We start from the raw sequence: 13,960 nt of genomic DNA on the forward strand, positions 1-13,960 counted from the left end.
GGTCGTGCAGCTTTCAATCAAAGATACTAGAGCAAGCTTTGCTTTCAGTGGTTCATTTCACCTCGGCTGTGGTCCGCGGGTGGGTGGTGATCCGTGCTAAACCTGCCACTCGCACCAAGGTTTTCTGGTTTAGTTTTCTTTCCCGTGGAGCGAGGAAAAGTTTTTATCCAGCGCTTAACGCTTTTTATGCTGCTGCCAGGGACGATTTGTCACCGCTTCTCTTTTCAGTGGTTAGTAAAATTGTTCTTTTTAATGTCCCGGACCGCGGTTCATCCGCTACTCCTGGGTGTTGGCATTGGGTGTGTTCACAGTGTTCTCAAACCCCGGTGACTCAGAAGAAAAAAGTTCACTCCGTGTTTTCTGAATGACAGTGAGTGAGGTGGCTACCCGCTATCAGATACAATTGTGAACTACCTGCAGCTCGGCTTAAAGCAAAGCGCAGCATCGTGCAAAGTACAACGTTTGCACTGCACATGAGGCGCATGATTCCGATTCCAAATATTTGCTTGCAATGGATAAGGAGGGCCCTTCCGCCCATTGAGTCCATGGCGGTACATCAGCCCTGTTCCTCCACTCGTTTCTCTGTCACCTCTCTCCTTACAACAGAGAGTGGCGAGTGCCAGAGAATGTGATGGAAGCAGATATGTGGTACATTAAGGTAGCCAAGGAATAACGACAGGAAGGATATGCGCTAGCAAATGGGATAGGTTTAATTGGGCATCATGGTCAGCTGAGACATTGAGGTTTAAAGGAGTGCAGGTACATGCACGAAATGCTGGTGTAACTCAGCTGGACAGGTAGCATCTCTGTTTAAGTAGGTATGTTACAAAACCTACCTGAATCGTCATTGAGAATCTGCCCCAGCCCGTGTGTGTGATTTTGCCGCTGTTTAGAGGGGGCGGGTTTAAAACGCGATTTTTACTAGGCTGTTGCAATCGAAAATGTTCAGCCTAGTAAATCATTAACGGAAAATCGCTGAAAGACTCCGTCGCAAAAGGTATTATTAGTTTTTATGGCCTTGTATAATAGTTATAGTAGTTTAAAAATCACTCTCTCAACCCGCGACCTCTCGCAGCCCCAGGGTTTTATAAAGCAAACAATTAAAGGTGTGTACCTTATTTTTACATTAAAAGGGGCTTCTTAAGAAAATTGTATATAAAGTTTTCTATAGCAAATAGTTCATTTTGGGCTCTTTATATCCCGCAGTATTTTTCTGGGCATTTGAGGGCAAAAATCCACTGCATTGTGAATGTGCTAAACCAGCGCGTTCACAGGAACCCACTAGAAAGCCGATTTTAATTGACTTTAATTTACAGCATTTGAACACTAAATTCCTTCCATTTGGCCTATAAATTGATGTAAATGAGATTTAAAAATCATGTTTTATTGTGAATTATTTGTGAATATTATTTGGACACTTAGGCTATTTAAAAATGTTAATCATTTATTAAGAAATGGATAGATGTCTAGATCTAGTAATTGAAGTTTGAAATTAGCTACAATTGGGTAACTAACTAATTATATGCTTTAATTTCAGGTCCTCCAAGTAAGATTATTTTATATTTGTTTCAGAATGGTTCAATCTATGATAACTGAAAATTTCATTCAGTTCTCTTAATTGTTAAGAAGGTTATGGGCTTTTGACTGTCCTCGATCACAGCTTTTTTGTTATGTCCATAGAAAATCAATAGAGAACAAGGTGCTAATTTCCGAGTATGAAAATGGCCATAACTTTTTTATTACTTGAGATATGAAAGTGAATTAGGTGTCAAATTAAACTTATTGTTATGCTTTATCTGATGGGATAAATTGCAGACTTGATTTTTTAAATCTCAAAATTTTGTTACATTGCTAGTTTAAGAAGGATCTGCAGATGCTGGAAAATCGAAGGTGCACAAAAATGCTGGAGGAACTCAGCGGGTGCAGCAGCATCTAGCGAAGAAATAGGCAACGTTTCGGGCCGGAACCCTTCTTCAGACTGAAGGCAGCATCTCTGAATGCGGGTAGAGTTTCGGGTAGAGACCCTTCTTCCGACTTCACAGTGCAGCAGGTTCAGAGTTCCTTGACAGTGGTGTCACAGGTAGATAGGGTGGTCAAAAAAAGCTTTCGACACATTGGCCTTCGTCAGTCAGAGTGTAGAAGTTGGGAGGCCTTGTATTTATGGCTGCGCATCGGTAGAGTTGCTGCCTCACAACGCCAGAGACCCGGGTTCGATCCTGACTGCGGGTGCTGTCTGTACGATGTTTGTACGTTCTCCCCGTGACCTGCTCGGTTTCCTCCCGCACTCCATCGGCTTGCAGGTTTGTAGGCGATAATTGCCTTGGTATAATTGTAAATTGTCCATAGTGTGTGTAGGATAGTGTTGGTGTGTGAGGATCGCTGGTCAGTGTGGACTCGGTGGGCTGAAGGGCCTGTATTAAGTTTCAAGTTCCTTGGAGTAAATATCACCAGCAACTTGTCCTGGACTAGCCATATCGAAGGGCCTGTTTCCATGCTGTATCTCTAAGTTCTAACAGTGGGAATAGACAATAGGTGCAGGAGCAGGCCTTTCGGCCCTTCGAGCCAGCACTGCCATTCAAAGTGATCATGGCTGATCAGCCCCAATCATCCCTTTCCTGCCTTCTCCCCATATTCCCTAATGCCGCTATTTTTAAGAGCCCTATCTAGCTCTCTCTTGAAAGCATCCAGAGAACCTGCCTCCACCGCCCTTTGAGGCAGAGAATTCCACACTCACCATTCTCTGTGAGAAAACGTGTTTCCTCGTCTCCGTTCTAAATGGCTTACTCCTTATTCATAAACTGTGGGCCCTGGTTCTGGAAGTGGCTAAGATATAAAAAGTATATGGTCCTAATGCAAGTAAATGGGATTAGTGTAGGGCAAAAGGGTCAGGATGGATGTGATGGGCTGAAGGGCATGTGTGAAGCACACTGACACATGTGTTATTAAAGCATGTTGTAGGAAGGAACAGCAAATGCTGGTTTAAACTGAAGGTAGACACAAAATGCTGGAGTAACTCAGTCAGTCTGTCGCGCTGAGTTACTCCTGCATTTTGTGTTATTAATGCATGATTGAGGGATGGATGTTAGCCAAGATAGCAAGAAGACCAGCCCTGCTCTGTCACTTCAGTGTGGTGCTGCTGTTAGAATCCCTCCGGTTGCTGACTCGGGAGTGATGCTGCTCCCTGCTGAGGGTTTATTACCCTTTGCCACGTAGAATGTTGTGGGAAGGGCAGGCACAAATGATCCAGTCCACGATTGCGCAGTTCCCTGATTAGATAAAGAGTCAGCAGTAAATCAAGCGAGCGGGTGGACTTTACTCTTTACAGATTGTATAGGTGGAGGAGAAACTTAAAAAAACAGTAGATTCTTGACAGACACAAAATGGGAGCAATTACACAGAGGTCATATTGATCAAATTCACATTCATCCCTGTGTTTCTTTGTCCTTGGGTCAAAGATCTAAGGGTCCAACTTTAGGTTTGGTTTTATTATTATTGCAAGAGTCAAAAGTGTTTTATTGTCATATGTCCAGAAACAGAAACAGAACAATGAAATTCTTAATTGCAGCAGCACAACAGTTATGTAAACATAGCTTCAATGTTCTAGGAGTAAATATCACCAGCAATAGCCATGTCAAAGCAATAGCCAAAAAAGCACATCAACACCTACCTTCACTTCCTCAACAGAAATAGCATGTCCCCTACAACTCTCACCAACTTGTACAAGTGCTCTGTAGAAAGCTTTTTATCGGGATGCATCACAGCTTGGTTGGGGAACAGCTCCATCCAAGAACTCAAGAAATTGCAGAGAATTGTAGATGCAGCCTAGACCATCACACAAACCAACCTCCCTCCTGTTGACTCCATCTACATTTCACGCTGTCTTGGCAAGGCCACCAGCATAATCCAGAATTAGTCTTACTACACTCTCCCACCAGGTAAAGGATACAGATGTGTGAACATGCACATTTCCAGATTCAGGAACAGTTTCTTCCCAGCTGTTATCAGGCAACTGAACCACTTTATTAACAATTAGAGAGCGATCCTGAGTTATAGCTTTTCACTGTATCTCAGTACACACGATAATACACTAAATTAAACTGGTACTCTCTGAATACCATAATAAACAGAAACAAGTTCTGTACAGTATTTATCTATATATTTAAAAAAAACAATACCTGGACTGAGGTACAGTGAAAAGCTTTGTTTTGCATTTTATACAAACATATCAGATACACTATACTTAAATACAATCAGTTCAAACTCAAGTACAATACAAAGGGTCTGGAGGAAATTTACGAGAATGATCCCAAGAATGATTGGGTTAACAACATATGATGGATGTTTGCAGTACTCGCTGGAGTTTGGAAGAATGAGGGGGGACCTCATTGAAACTTACCAAATAGTGAATGTGGAGAGGATGTTTCCACTAGTTGGAGAGACTAGGATCTGAGGCCATAGCTGTAAAAGAAAAGGGCGTACCTTTAGAAAGGAGACAAGGAGGATTTTATTCATTCAGAGTTTGGTGAAATTCATTGTCACAGATGACTGTGGAGGATGTCATTAGGGTATTTTTAAAGCACAGATTGACAGATTCTTGATTAGTAAGTGTATCAGGGGTTGAAAGGGAAAGATAGATTAACCATAATTGAATGGCAGTCGACTTAATGGGCCGAATTCTGCCCCAATAACGTATGAACATGACCAATAGGTAGAGAAAGGTACAGAGTGCAAAAGGTAGTTCTCAGCATTGTAGCACATCAGTTCCTTAGGCAAAGTCTTGGGCAATGTCTAATGTCATTGCAAAAGGATTTGAGTATAGGAGCAGGGAGGTTCTACTGCAGTTGTACAGGGTCTTGGTGAGACCACGCCTGGAGTATTGCGTACAGTTTTGGTCTCCAAATCTGAGGAAGGACATTATTGCCATAGAGGGAGTGCAGAGACGGTTCACCAGACTGATTCCTGGGATGTCAGGACTGTCTTATGAAGAAAGACTGGATAGACTTGGTTTATACTCTCTAGAATTTAGGAGATTGAGAGGGGATCTTATAGAAACTTACAAAATTCTTAAGGGGTTGGACAGGCTAGATGCAGGAAGATTGTTCCCGATGTTAGGGAAGTCCAGGACAAGGGGTCACAGCTTAAGGATAAGGGGGAAATCCTTTAAAACCGAGATGAGAAGAACTTTTTTCACACAGAGAGAGTGGTGAATCTCTGGAACTCTCTGCCACAGAGGGTAGTTGAGGCCAGTTCATTGGCTATATTTAAGAGGGAGTTAGATGTGGCCCTTGTGGCTAAGGGGATCAGGGGGTATGGAGAGAAGGCAGGTACGGGATACTGAGTTGGATGATCAGCCATGATCATATTGAATGGCGGTGCAGGCTCGAAGGGCCGAATGGCCTACTCCTGCACCTAATTTCTATGTTTCTATGTTTCTATGTCACTATGGGATAGAAGTGAATTGAACAGTCCCTTAGTTGGGGAAGGATCATTCAGAAGCCTAATAACGGTGGGGACGAAGCTGTTCGTGAATCTGATGGTGCACGCTTTCAAGCTTCTGTATTTCCTACCGGATGGGAGAAAGGAGACGAAGGAATGACTCAATAAACTTTGTCCTGGTTGCACTGATTTGCAACACTTCTAATTGTTAAAACAACCATCTGTGTCTCCTCAAGTGTCGATCAAAGGGCTGAGTCAAAGAATAGCTATGGAGTAAACTAGTAAAAACTGATCCATCACTCGGGGCAGATCATCTAAAACTTAGTATATGGACAAATGGGACTAGCTCAGGTCGACATCTTAATCAGCATGTATGCATTGGGTCTATGGTCCTGTTACCATGCTGTATAACTCTATGACTTTAACCATCTGGTTTCACTGCCCATGCAGTTACTGGGGTGCAGCAGTGTGAAAACTGGTGGTTTACCAGAACAGAAAGTACAGTTTAAAAACATATATTTCTTTTGCTTAGTTTAGTTTTTAATTTTGTTTAGTTTAGAAATACAATGAGGAAACAGGCCCTTCAGCCCAGAGTTCATGTAGACCAGCGATCCCTGTAAACTAGCACTATCCTATACATTAGGGACAATTTACAATCATTACCAAAGCCAAAATAACCTGCAAACCTGTATGTCTTTGGAGTGTGGGAGGAAACCGGAGCACCCGGAGAAAACCCACGCAGTCACGGGGAGAATGTACAAACTCCGTACAGACAGCACCCGTTGTCAGGATCAAACCCATGTAACTGATACTATAAATTTGAAACTCTACCATTGCACCACCGTTGCACCCACTTGGAAATTTAGAATCATAAAAATATATACAAAACATGAGCAGTGCCAAAACTCTTCTGTCATTCTCAGCTTTCATACATTCATTAGTGTTACACAAAATATCCTTACACCAAGCACCAACGCCACTCACATGGCCCCCGAGTTGATATATCTTCCCTTATTTGAGGGGCGTCTTCTCCCCCCCCACTCCCATCCACCACAGAAGGATCCTAGACTGTGGTCCTTTCCCACAGAGCCTTGGCGTTGGCTGCATCAAGCTTCAGAGACTCCGACAGCACGTACTCCTGCAGTCTGGAGCGGGACAGCTCGCTCTGCTGGAAGATCAACAAGTTTTGAGCAGAAAAATATTTCACTTGTAATATTGAAGCTGTGAATGTCTCTTAAATTGTGAATTTTTTTAGTTTTGTTTGAGTTTTTCTTTTTCGACATACAGCTTGGAAGCAAAGACGGTGGTATAAATCGGCCCACCAAGTCCGCGCCGATCTGGGACTCCCATACACTAGCACTGTCCTACATACTAGGGACAATTTACAATCTTTACCAAAGCTAATTAACCTGTACGACTTTGGAGTATGGGAAGAAAGCAGAGTGCCCGGGGAAAACACACTAGGTCACGGAGAGAATGTACAAACTCCGTACAGACAGCACCCGGAATCGGGATCAAACCCAGATCTCTGGCGCTGTAAGGCAGCAACTCTACCACTGCGCCACTGTGCCGCCTCCTCTTAAGGTTCTTCTCTTGTAAGTTTACAGATCTGAATACAGCATCAAACCATGAGCTAATATGGAGGCACAGGTCAGCAGCTGCAAAATTATCTTGGCATAAAATAAAATGAGAGCAGCATTGCAAACCACTGTATTTGCTAGAAGTGGGCATAATGCAACTGTTGTCGAGTAGCATTAGCTGCTTTGAATGGATTGTGCAGTGAAGGGTGGTGAGCCATGGGCAACTGATGTATTGTGGGGAAGTTTATTACTTAAGATTGTGGTGTTAATTTAGGTTTAGCTATGTTATTGTAAAGCCTACCGAGGTAAAGTGATAAGCTTTGTGTGGCACAAAATCCAAACACATTTGATATGCTGTCCAAGCCAAGTCATTGTGTATTTTTAAAGAAGAAGATATTTTTGCGAGGATGTCGTCAAGACACGAGGGCCTGAGCTATAAGGAGAGGTTTAGCTGACTCAGACTTTATTCCTTGGAGCGCAGGAGGATGAGGGGCGATCTTAGAGAGGTGTATAATATCATGCGAGGAAAAGATCAGGTAAACGCACAGAGTCTCTTGACCAGAGCAGGGGAATCGAGAACGAGCAGACACAGGTTTAAGGTGAGGTGGGAAAGATTTAATAGGAGCCTGAGGGGTCACTTTTTCACACAAAGTGTGATGGGTATATAGAAAGAGGTGCTGGAGGAGGTGTAGGAAGAAACTACAGATGCTGGTTTAGGTAGTTGAGCCAGGTACTAAAGCACCATTTAAGAAACATTTGGACAGGTAGGTGGATAGGGCAGGTTTAGAGGGATATGGGCCAAATGAAGGCAGGTGGGACTAGTGTAGATGGGGCGTGTTGGTCATGTGGGCAAGTTGGGTTGTGGGACCAGTTTCCAAGCTGCATGATGCTATGTTGGAGCTTGATAGGTTCTTGATTAGTACGGGGGGTGGGGGGGGGGGGGGGGGGAGAAAGCAGGAGAATGGGGTTGAGAGGGAAAGATAGATCAGCCATGATTGAATGGCAGGGTATACCCAATGGGCTGAATGGCCTCATTCTCCTCTGACATGAACTGTACATGAATACGATCAATGTTCATCTCGAGTACAATAGACAAAGCAAAGGGGGAGGTCCTCTGAGTTACTCCAGCACTTGGAGTCCTTTGGAGATTGGATGACAGGAAAGCTATTCACAGTTGGAAAACATTTAAACTGTACCTGCATCTGACATGGGCGGGAGGGATGGGGTGGAGGTAAGATGTGTTTGATCTAGAGAAATGTAGTCACTGTTTGGAAGGGGGGGGGGGGGGGGGGGGATTAATTGACAACAAACAGCCAATGTATGCAGTTGCTGGTTTACAAAATAAGATACATGTTGCTGGAGTAGCTCAGCGTATCAGGCAGCATCTCATGACAACGTGGATAGACTCTTCTTCCGACACTGCTCCGCAAGGTATGCATCCTTGCAGTTCTGTCTGACGAAAGGGTCTCGACCTGAAACATCACCTACCCATGTTCTCCATAGATGTTCCCTGACCTGCTGAGTTACTCTAGCACCCTGTGTTTTATTACACAAAGGCCAATTTACGCAGCAAACTAAATCTTGTTCAAACTAACTCTTGAACAAACTTGGATTATTTTCTCTGGGGCATCAGAGGGTGAGGGGAGATCTTGATAGAAGTTTATAAAATTATGAGAGGCATAAAACCTATTTCCCAGGGTGTGAAAAATACATCTTCTAGATGTGATGTGACCTGGGGTCATCGGGTGTTTCGGGCCTCACAACATCAGACACCCTCGCCCAGGCGACCCAGCCAGGGTTGATCAGGCCCCGACTTGCTTCCCAGCAGCAACCGCCCACGGATCAGCCCTCTTAATCCAAAGCCACCTAATGGCTATCTCTGCGGCTCCGCTTGCGGATTGAATCGCCCTCTTCTTTGCCAGCCCCTTAATGCCCAACTGGTTGAGGACTTTGCCGAGTGAGTATCCTGCAAAACCTCTACAGCCCACCTCTATGGGCTCATAGTATGTCTTCCAGCCTCTGTCCTGGCACATCTCCACCAGTTCCTGGTACTTTGCGCGCTTCCTCTCGTTAGCCTCTTCAATACGCTCTTCCCAGGGCACTGTCAGCTCCAGAATGATCAGCTGTTTTGTCACTTCGGAGGTGATGATCATGTCTGGCCGGAGTGATGTTGCTGTGATGTGCTGTGGAAATTTCAGCTGTTTGCCCAGATCGACGTGCAGCTGCCAGTCGGTGGCTGTGTAGAGGAGGCCCGTCCTTGTTTTTGGTTGTGGAAGAGGCTTCTCTACAGCCTTAGGTAGAAATATCAAAGTCTAGCGGAAAAAGCTCGAAGGTGCAAAGGGCAAAGTTGCAAGGAGATGAGCAGGGCATGTTTTTTAAAACAGAAAGTGTGGGTGCCTGGTATATGTTGCAATATGGGGGGTGGTGGAGGCTGATATGATAGTGGCATTTAAAAGGCTGTTTGGTAGGCACATTGAAATGCAGGGGATGGAGAGATATGGATCACGTGCAGGCAGAGGTAATAGGTTTAACGTGGTATCATGTTTGACACGGACATAGTGGGGAGAAGGGCCTGTTTCTGTGCTGTACTATTCTAGGTGGCGCAATGGGCTAAGTGTTCGGCTGGCGACCGGAAGGTAGCCAGTTCGAATCCCGCTTGGAGTGCATACTGTCGTTGTGTCCTTGGGCAAGACACTTCACCCATTCTTGCTTGCGTGTGAATGTGTGTGAGTGATTGGTGGTGGTCGGAGGGGCCGTAGGCGCAGATTAGCAGCCACGCTTCCGTCAGTCTGCCCCAGGGCAGCTGTGGCTACAGAAGTAGCTCACCACCACCGAGTGCGACTGAGGAGTGAATGAATAATGCGATGTAAAGCGCTTTGAGTATCTAGAAAGGCGCTATATAAATCCCATCCATTATTATTCTAAGTTCAAACGTGAAATATCTTATATAACTAAAAGTCTCATCTTGACCGCTTCCTGTCTGCGCTGTATATTGATTTTAGAAAGAATGCTGCTTTATATCGCTATGATTTTTGGCCATCTTACTCGCAGTCCTCCTCTGCTAAGGCAGCCCCGAGGATTTTTCCGATCGATTAAAAATATAATAGTTATGAGTGTTTAAAAAATCTTCAGCTGATTAGTCCCTCGCTTGTCAATCACCATGATGAAGGTAACGCCCCTTTCGGGTGAAGGGCAGAACTACATAACCCTGGATATGAGTCGGTTACTCTGAGGGAACGGTCACAACTCTGATTCTGCTGTGAGTCTACTGAACTGTGAGTCTACCCTTTATGTGCTTTATGTGGTTAACTCTGTATGTGCTTGCAATAAAATGATTTTTTAGCTAGCAATGTGCTTGCAATGAATAATGATTAGCTAACCCTTAATGTGCTTGCAATAAATAATTTGTTAGCCCTTAACGAAATGAAATTAGTTGTTTGGCCTGCCCTGTGCTTTTGCTTTGCTTGAGCTCACCTGAAATGAAAGCAAATGGATTGTATTGTAGGCTGGCCCCGCCTGCCCTGTACTTGACTTGACTTGCAATGGATTGACTTGACATGAAATGGATTGAAATGGATTGTTGGCCTTGCACTCACTGTGCTTGATTTGACTTGACCTACAACACCCATGCTAGCCCCTCCCCCCCCTTCTTGGTGGAGAAGTGGAATATTGCGTTGGGTAAACAACCCTCCCGTGTGAACCTGGGACCCAGCAGGTCCCACTTAGTCTAGTATAAATATATTCTGTGGAGTGGGTGGGAGGAGTGGGGGTGGAGGGGGTGGAACAGAGGGTACAGAAAACTGTCCCAACAAAAGCAGGGTAAATTCCCCAAAACAATCAGTCAGTGGAGAATACTTTGATACAAATCATGGGCAAAAATCAATCCCACTCATTTGCAGTGCTGCGATTAGAAGATTGATTAATGTGTCTCCACTCTACACACCTATTGTATTGTTACTGCATGCTTAGGTTTTGGTGTATTGTTGTGTGTACTGAGGTGCAGTGAAAAACTTTATTTTGCGTGCTGTTGCTCAGATCAGATAATGCTACACATAGATACAATTAAGTCAAACTCCAGTACAATAGGAATAGCAAAGGGGAAGATACAGAATGCAGAATATAGTCCTCAGCATTGTAGAGCATCAGTTCCACAGATAAAGTCCAATGTCCGCAATGGGTAAGAGGTGAATCGAACAGTACTCTAGCTTATGGAATGATTGTTCAGAAGCTTGATAACGTTGGGGGGGGAGAAGCTGTTCCTGAATCTAGTGGTGCATGTTTTCAAACTTCTGTACCTTGTATGGGATGGGGGCGTGGAGAAGAAGGAATGACCGGAGTGGGACAAATCTTTGATTATGTTGGCAACGTGAAATGTAAATGGAGTAAATTGTGGAAAATTAAGTCTGTGGGAAGGACTGGGCTACATCCACAACTCTATGTATTTCCTCCCGGTCCTTGGCAGAGCTGTTTCCAAACCAAGCCAAGATGCAATCTGACCTGATGCTTTCTAGAATGTTATTCCGTGGAAATTTTGTTGAAGTAATTGGAGACATGCCGAATTTCCTCAGTCTCCTATGGAACGTGCCATCTTGGCTGTCGCTTCAGGGTAGTGGGTAGATCAGAGGATGTCCTGATTGATTTACTCCTAGGCCTGTCCAAGCGTGGGTCACGGCGCCAGGCAGACGAAGGATTTGCTCGAGGTGACTGCAAGCCCCTTTTCCGGAATTTTGTCTGTGCCCGGGTGCGATGTTCACGATCAAGATCAGGGACCGCTGGGCACCGCAAGGCATTGAGTGTGTCCTGGATCAGGATTGTAATGTAATAATTTGATGTTTAGTTGTAAGGAATACTTGTCAATTTTGTATTATGGTGGTGGGTGGTTTATTATTGTTTATCGTGTAAATGATTAAATACATTTAATAATGTAACAAAAGCTGTGGTTGGTCCTCGACAAATCATTGGTAATATTAGCACCAGTGAACTTGAAGCTGTCAACATTTCCACTACTGCACCATTGATGCTGATTAGGGCATGTACTCCCACTCTGCTTCCTGAAGTCAATAACTAACTCCTTCATCTTGCTGAGATTGAGGGAGGGTTTGTTGTCCTGACACCACGTCACTAAGTTCTCTATCTCCTTCCTGCTTGTTTGTGATCAAGCTCACCACGGTAGTGTTATCTGCAAACTTGGAACCAAATGTGACTTCACAGTTGTGAATGTAGCGGGAGTATAATAGGGGACTGAGAACACATTCTTTGACACTAATCTCCAGTTATTAAATGTACCATAGCTGGCTGGGGTTGTCCAAATGTAGGTAAGGTAGTCTTGAAATGTTACAAGCTGATCTCTTTTCATCACGCACGTTGCCTTTTCTTTCTCTCTCCAGAGTCTGAATGTGCAGGATGCTATTTCTCGTGGAAGGCCACCTAGTTAATGTGAAGGTGATGATGGAAAGGTTGTAAATGGATACTTTACAATATGAAATACCGGTTACATTTCTGCAGGGCTGTGATCTGCAGACACAATACATGCATTATTAAAAATACTCTGCCCATTTCTGGAAGCTATGCTTGATTTAAGAAAGGGTTCAAGTTGTGACTTTGCATCTGATCACATGTCACCACAGTGCTCCAAAACTAATGAGTTAGTTTGTAATTTTAGACTTTGTACATCGAAATAGCTGTCAGTATGGCCTTTCCATGTCCCACAAACAATAGATGTACAATGTGTAGGAAAGAACTGCAGATGTTGGTTTACACCAAAGATAGACAAAAAATGCCTTGTAGAATTCATCCACCCGTACCAAATCTGTGCTGTACCTGGCAGGAAAATCTCAGACAGCCTGGCGCTGCTGAGAGATACCATTGCCTATGTGCCGGACAGACGGGTGGATGCCTGCCTAGTCAGCTTGGACCAGGAGAAGGCCTTCGTCAGGATATTGGACATGTACATGAGGGACGTGCTCTCCAACATGGGCTTTGGGGATGGAATCCGAAATTGGATCCAACGACTCTACATCGATATCTTGTAGTGCAGTCCAAATCAATGGGTGGGAATCAGACAGCTTCCCCATCAGGTCTGGAGTCAGGCAGGGTTGCCCTGTCTCCCCTGTCTTGTTCATCTGTTGTATTGAACCTTTTGCCAAGTCCATCAGGAAGGACGTGAGCATAAGAAGAGTGACATTGCGATGGGCCACAATGCACAAGTCGGCAGACAACGGGGGTAAAAGCGTGCCTAACGTCACCCTCACCCTGATGGCCACCTTCGTGTGTGCCTGCATCAGGCGGAGCGTAGAGCCAAGGCACGTGGGCAACAAGTGTCACTACTTGCTGAGGTTCTACCTGTCCCCAGTGTTGCGAAGAACGGGCCTGGCACAGATGCCACGCAATGTGCCAGCCAGCTGGACATTGCCGCACCATCTGTCATTCGTGGAAAGGTTCTTCCGGACCAACACCTTTGACCACAAGTCCATGGGGCAGTGGTCACCACGGAACGTCCTGCAGGCACTGCAGGGAAATGACTCTATGGATCCTGTGGTGTGGTTCCCAGAGCAGACTGCCCAGCTTGTCTAACGAAATGCCTCATCGCCAGAACTCACCAACAAGCACCATGGCCTGGCTTGGCTGGCGGTGAGGGGAGCCCTCCCTGTCAGATCCTTCCTGCACAGTCAGAACCTCACTACCAGCGCACGCTGCCCTCAGGACGGCTGCTATGGAGAGGAGACGGTTGCCCACCTCTTTGCGGAGTGTGGATTTGCAAAGACAGTCTGGAGAGGTTTGCAAGGGTCCCTGTCATGATATATTCCGACAGCTCTGTCATAGAGGACTCTGTGATTTATGGACTGTTCCCAGGGGCGCATTCAGAGACTGACATCGAGTGCTGCTGGAAGGTCATCAACTCTGTGAAAGACGCTCGTTGGTCTGCCCGAGCTTTGTTGACCTCC

At 45.0% G+C, this 13,960-nt stretch overlaps 1 protein-coding gene across 1 annotated transcript in view; it reads left to right on the top strand.

The window, feature by feature from the left end:
- Window positions 1-13,960, top strand: part of sgms2a (sphingomyelin synthase 2a) — a 117,237-nt gene that overhangs the window by 2,511 nt on the left and 100,766 nt on the right. The gene's annotated exons all lie outside the window — the stretch shown is intronic.

The sequence above is a fragment of the Leucoraja erinacea genome, chromosome 1 (assembly GCF_028641065.1).
Source record: "Leucoraja erinacea ecotype New England chromosome 1, Leri_hhj_1, whole genome shotgun sequence".
In the NCBI taxonomy this organism is placed as follows: Eukaryota; Metazoa; Chordata; class Chondrichthyes; order Rajiformes; family Rajidae; genus Leucoraja; species Leucoraja erinaceus.